General features: G+C 40.0%; 1 long non-coding RNA gene across 1 annotated transcript; it reads left to right on the forward strand.

Moving 5' to 3' along the window:
* The first annotated feature begins 780 nt into the window (after window positions 1–780).
* LOC148315730 (uncharacterized) lies at window positions 781–2,462 on the forward strand. Its single transcript, XR_015840639.1, has 3 exons — window positions 781–927; window positions 1,587–1,706; window positions 2,307–2,462. It is a non-coding gene; the product is annotated as an uncharacterized LOC148315730 (long non-coding RNA).
* Window positions 2,463–6,468: the final 4,006 nt, after the last annotated feature.

Below are 6,468 nucleotides of genomic sequence, written 5' to 3' on the forward strand. Positions count from 1 at the left end.
GTCGTTCTCAAAATGATATTTTTTTTTATCAATTTAGCTTTGTTAAGGTAAGATATTTTATTGACAATCTAACATTAATATGCAAAGAACATGTACATTAGTACGAAATGTCAAAAAAAATTGTGGTGGGGGGGGGGGTGCGAATTGTTTTCTTCTTGGTAGGGGGGGCATGACAGGAAATAATTGAGAACCACTGGTCTAGTCACACACCAGCTCGGGTTCATTCCCTACCAGAGAAATGACATTCCATGTCCCCAGAGCTAGGCGCTTTATGTTGCCGGGGATTGGACTGCCTTTGACTGCCTCCTAGCTCAAAGGAAACCCAAATTCTTTGGTCCCGCCCACTGGTAGTGAGCCGAAGCCCTTGTATTAAATAATAAATAAATACATAAAATAAAAAAATTAATAAATTTAAAAAACGGACCGATCCACTGCTTGGGTTAGTTTGACCCACCTTGAGATCCGTTCCCACTCAGTGACAGTGTCTACAAGCCACTGCCACCAGGCCAGTGAACCGACGTCCAGGCAGTGACAAAAAACGTGATCAAATTACATTGCTCATCATAAGGTGTTTGTGAGACGCTCTTTGTATGTTTCCTCAATTAAGACCTGTTTTCCATTGGTGTATTTGAAAAAAGTGGTGAACCTGTTAAATTCACTACAAAACGTTAAGAAGATGAAAGTAATGTTTGAAGGAATATTATTTTTCTATCGACATGCCGGCGGGCGGGCACAGATAGAGAGTGATAAAGCAGCACCACCCGCGCGGGGCGTGCTGACGAAAAGGCAAGCGCTCCTCCTCTCATCGCGTCCTTATTAAGACAGAAAAAAGACGCTGTTGAATTTGACCTATTCGCAGTTCGAGCAGGTGCTTAACGCTGGAGAATATCACCACTTCGAAGTTCGAACTGCTGTTGAAACGGAGAGGTAAGTGTTTTTCGTTTGTTTTTATTCAAAACATGCCTCGAGTGCATTTGTTCATGGTTAGAGATAGTTGTGTGGAAAACACTATACAAAGTAGCACCATGGATGTGGGCCTACAACACTGGCCTAGCAAACATGTGCTCCTACATCGACATAATTGACGAGCTCCAGTTAAGCATTGAATAATTATAAAACGTCATGGTGCTTTTACTCATTTAAAGAACTAAACCGACGCGTATTTTCATCCGGTGGTCAGGTTTGCATTGAATGTGAGCACGAGGGACGCTAGCTTGTTGCGTTAGCTTTGCGGAGCTAACAGCTTGCACTTTTGTTATAGAACAACAGAATGCAAGTACCATGATAATTTCTGTCATTAATTTTTGTGTAAGACACGATGTTCACTGGTTAATTACATGATTCTTAAAGCAAAGGTTACTGTGAATGCAATTTTGGTAAGATTTTTGTAGTCACACTGCATAAATCTGTCTGTCTGTTGTTTAAACTTCAATATAAACTATTATGGTTGAAATCGTTAATTGGGATGGAGGGATTGATATTTTTTTTAATTTATAATTTATTTTTCTTACACTGATATTGTTAAAACTCCATTTAGCCTATAGTATTAATAATTCTCAACACAAAACTGTCTTTTTTCTTTATAGAATAAACAATGCCTTCCCTGAGATGCAGGAAGTCCCCAAAGCAGGATACTATTGAACATGCAGTCAAGGGTCTGGACAAGACTGCAGAGTTAGAAGCGAAGTATATAAACTCATTTAAAGGTATGATGTTAACGCTTTTGCTAAGATATATTATTGTTTTCTGATAACCAAGCTGACATCGTTTTTTAAGTGGTTATTTTACATTAAGAGTGTCTTGACCTTTTCTTTTGTCAGTTTCAAGTTATTTCAGTGAGCGTGAAACCTGATGGTAGGAGTTCTATCTAAATTAAGGCTGTACTTGATGACGCCCTCCGGCATTTTTATACCACAATAGACCGGTGAACAAGTCCGATATTGATAGTCTAGTGTAAAGCACGTTATACGTCACAGAGATCACGTGACGCGATCCAATATGACTGTGTATACAGTGTATGTCATTGTTATGAAACTAAATAATCTTAAAGTTTTTTTTTTACGTAACCAGGTGCCATTGACATTTGTACTTTCAGTCCTAATACATACTGGCTAATGCAATGCTGGAAAATGAATTTTGGCTGGTCTGTTCCTTTAAAATCATAAAGAAGGGCTCTGCTCTATCCCTCACAAGAAGCAATGTTTCAAACCACCCTACATTATTATAGTGGCCCAAATGAATATGATGACTCCTTATTTGTGTGCTTAAAAATATGACGAAGCTATCTTGATTTCCCTGTTAACTAGGTCGAGGAGTATTTACCAAGGCCCCTTTCAGGAAAGACGACTTTATTCTTTATTATGGAGTACAGAGGAAAATTGATAGATTCTGATAAATCTCAACGCAGGAAGATGGATGGAAGAGGCACTGTCTTTTTGTTTGACTTCCGCCGGCAAGAAAAAACTTGGAGGTGAGGCAAAGATTGAGATGTTATCTTATTTTTGTTTTTATTTAAAAAAATAAACACATACTCATCCCATAAGTGTTAGGGGAAAAATCATTCTCTAAGCAAAAATGTATACCGTATTTTCGCACCCAAAAGACGCGCCGTGTCAAAGGGCGCAACACCTGTTGAGGCCGCTATTTCTGTCTTTGTAACATATACTGGACGCACCGCCTGACAAGACGATAGCACAGCTGCTGTTAGCATAGCATGAACTTGGCAGAGCTGCCCACACTGACACAGCCGATAGCAGCCTACTATGCCCCAATAACATGAGCAATCACCCCATTGTTGCAGCAGACGCCAAGTCTCTATTGACAATAGCTGACAATGGCTCAGGCCAATATTAGGTGCATTGGCAATAGCCTACAAAGCAACGTCAGGGGAGGGACTTGGCTGCTCACCACACACAAAAAATAAAAAACTCATCATACAAGCAAACAATGAAACATAGAAATAAGATTAACACAAACATGTATCTCTCATGCCATCAATATACCCAAAAAAAATGAAAATAATACAAAAGCCACTCAGCCTTAGCTAATTCAAGCAATGCATTCTGGGAGCAGAGACCCACAATCCCATAGCTGTTTAGAGAGATTTGCATGGCTGTTTAAAGAGATGTGCTGTTATGCTTTGGACTTTTTGTCTGTTGTCTAAACCTGGGACGTTTCTTGCTTGCAATAACATAAATGATAAGACAGACTAAAACATTGTGGACAGCTGCCCTTTGTCCAGCTTTTTCCAACACCATCACCCAAACATTATAGTCAGATGGTGTATTTGTCACGGTCGATTGTAAGCATGGACAACTCACTCTTTGCCCAGCAGGGTGTGCTAACATGCACTTCCAACAGCTCGTTGATGACAAGGGCTGATGGACGTGAGTGGTACTTTGTCCATTTAATGGACGCATCGACTGACAGGGCGCTTTGTTTGCTTATGACTGCGAAAATACGGTGATTACTTTTATTCATGCGTTGAATCTGTACAAATGAAAATATAGACCATGAAGTCTCAAAGACAAGCTGTTAATAGGGTCTGATTCCAATAGAAATTTCTTGTATGATTTGATTTAGAAGATTTAAAAATTGTGGATTTCCTATTTTTATGTTTTGTGTACACAAGATTGTCTCAAAGATTAATTTCTGACATTGATTGAATAATTGTTTTTTTTTTTTTAAATCTATTTTAAGTGTTGATGCCGCTCAAGAAGATGGCAGTCTGGGAAGACTGGTTAATGATGACCACATGCACCCCAACTGTAAAATGAAGAAGAAGACAACAGAGGACAGACCACACCTCTGTCTGTTTGCGCTCCGAGACATTGATGTTGGCGAAGAAATAACTTAAGACTATGGACCAGCTGGCCTTGGAGAACACAGGTTTGTAAGATGCATCTTTAAGTACAATAACAGAGCCCACTTGTGGTGTTCTGGTGATGTAGTTTCCAATTAGTTTGGCAATCTAATAAATGTATGTTGAGGTTTCTATGGAAGTTGAACATGCTGACTGACTGGGGGAGTTCTCCATTGTCCACTATCTGTAATTCAAATTTGTGGGTCTGAGTCAAAGTTTGGCTCTTCAGGAACAACGAACTGGTCAGGGAGTGACAGTATTACAAAGTTCTGCGTTACTCTTTTCTGGGCGGTGGCCCTGTTAGGCCATCATATTCCATATTGCAAATATCCCCATTGTGGGACTAATTAAGGACATCTTTATGTTGTGGTTTCCCTACCAGAACCAGCACCAACCCTGTATATTCATGATATAAAACACTGTTTCAATTTGATCTTTAGCCTTTCTATACTGTAAAAATAGAAGACCCCAGGCTTTCCTGCGCTCCCTTGCCCAATTGGTGGTGTTCAGGAGACAACCTGGGACTGAAATATCAGTCACAACCAGTGTTGTTTTCGTCACTGATGACTATGACGAAAATACTTCGTTAACGCCCCTTTTTTAATGACGATGACAAGCTAAACGAGGTTCTTTTATGACGAAAACATGACGTGATGTACATGAATTTTTTTCGTTGACGAGACAAAATTGTTAGCATGTGGTTCATAAATTATTTTATGTTGCTTTTAGTGAAATAAAGCCACAACAGTTGCCCAACAAAATGTTTTGCTTCTCTGCTTATTTTGGAGCAGTGAGCATTGATTCCACTGTTGCCACTTTTTTCTGTATGTAATGAAGAATCCTTTGTAGTCCATCCAAAGGTCTTTGTTATTGGGTGGAAACCTTGAATGCCTTGTTTTAACTCAAATGGACTTAAACCCATCCATCCATCCATCCGTTATCTGTACCGCTTCTCCTCACTAGGGTCGCGGGGGGTGTTGGAGCCGATCCCAGCTGTCTTCGGCAGTAGGCGAGGTACACCCTTGAATTGGTGTCCAGCCAATCGCAGGGCATACATAGACGAACAACCATCCACGCTCACACTCATGCCTAGGGGCAATTAGAGTGTCCAAGCAACTTGCCATGCATGTTTTAAGAATATGGGAGGAAACCGAATTACCCAGAGGAAACCCACGCAGGAAGGCCGGAGCCAGAATCGTACCTACGACCTCAATATTGTGAGGCCATCCTGCTAACCAGTTGGGCCACCGTGCCGCTTGGACTAAAACCTTTGTGAATAAATTGACGAAAACTAGGGTAAAACTTTTTTTGCGTTTCCGTTGATTAAAACTGGACTAAAACCCTTTTTTTAGTTTTCGTTGACTAAAACTGGACTAAAACTATAACGAATTGGGATGACTAAATGTGATGTAAACAAATCAGCACTTTGTCCAAATGACTTGGACAAAATCTAAAATGCCTGCCAAAAACCACACTGGTCACAACACGTGTCTACAGAAGATTAATTGGCATGGGCGAAATTAATTAGTTTTATTTCATTCATGAGCTTATGTTTTGTTTTGGGTGGCTAAGGCTTAAAATGTGTAAAAATCTAATCCAACCTCAAATATAATTAATTCAATAAATTTATGATGCTACTAAAACATCGAAGCAGCCTCCTCCAGGCTTTACAGACTCAGAAATGGAGGTATGCGTATCGTGTACTCATCCTGTCGTGTCTCGAGATGTTAAAATTGCAGTTAGATAGACGTGTGCTGATTAGACAAGACTTCTAATATATCTGGTGTCACAGGATATTTGTCAGTGAATGTGTATGTCTGGTTTGAGGCTCACTCAGCTTTTTCAGAGTTTTGTGACGTTTTGGCAAAAGGCGTGGCTATTACGGTGCTGAAAAGTCAGATTGTACTCTGTGGCAACAAAAGCTCCGGCAACATGACTCAGATGATCCTATCTTCTCGAAGTTGTACACATTTGAGGATACTTCAGCCCTGAAGACATCTACCAACTTATTTTTCATCGTAGTAGTAGCGCCACCAACTGGTAAAAGCTAATACAAGTTATTTTCTTGGATGTTTTTCTCCGTGCAACTCAACAAGGTCGCCCTCATATATGCTCGGATGACTGTTTCGGCCATGAGGATGTCACAATACGAAATTCGTCCTTTTTCGTGTAAAGTTGTGGGAGTGGCATTGCACTGTTCGGCAATAAAACAACGCTGATTATGAGGTTCTAAATATGAACGACAACTCGTGAAACTTGACACACACATCAGGCCGAGCAAATTTATCAATATTTTATACGTTAGTTGTGCAGCTTTTTTGAAATGGCTCGCCATGGCCCTCGAGAAAAGTTAAAAAAAGAATAGAATAGAAATAGAAATCCCTTTATTGTCATTGTACTCAAGTGTACAACGAGATTAGAGGGCTCCCCTCTCCAGTGCAATACAACAATAATACAGACAATATATAAATTAGATAAATAAATAAGACAGTGCAATGGAATTCAGTACTGAATAGGGCATATAGAAACACATCACAATGCTGTTTTGCAAGGTTAGGGTGGTCTCGTGTGTGTGTGTGAGAGTTCAGTATGGAGATGGCTCTCGG

This window comes from Idiotropiscis lumnitzeri, unplaced genomic scaffold, assembly GCF_059441095.1.
Source record: "Idiotropiscis lumnitzeri isolate Australia: NSW breed Sydney's pygmy pipehorse unplaced genomic scaffold, RoL_Ilum_1.0 HiC_scaffold_48, whole genome shotgun sequence".
Taxonomy (NCBI): domain Eukaryota; kingdom Metazoa; phylum Chordata; class Actinopteri; order Syngnathiformes; family Syngnathidae; genus Idiotropiscis; species Idiotropiscis lumnitzeri.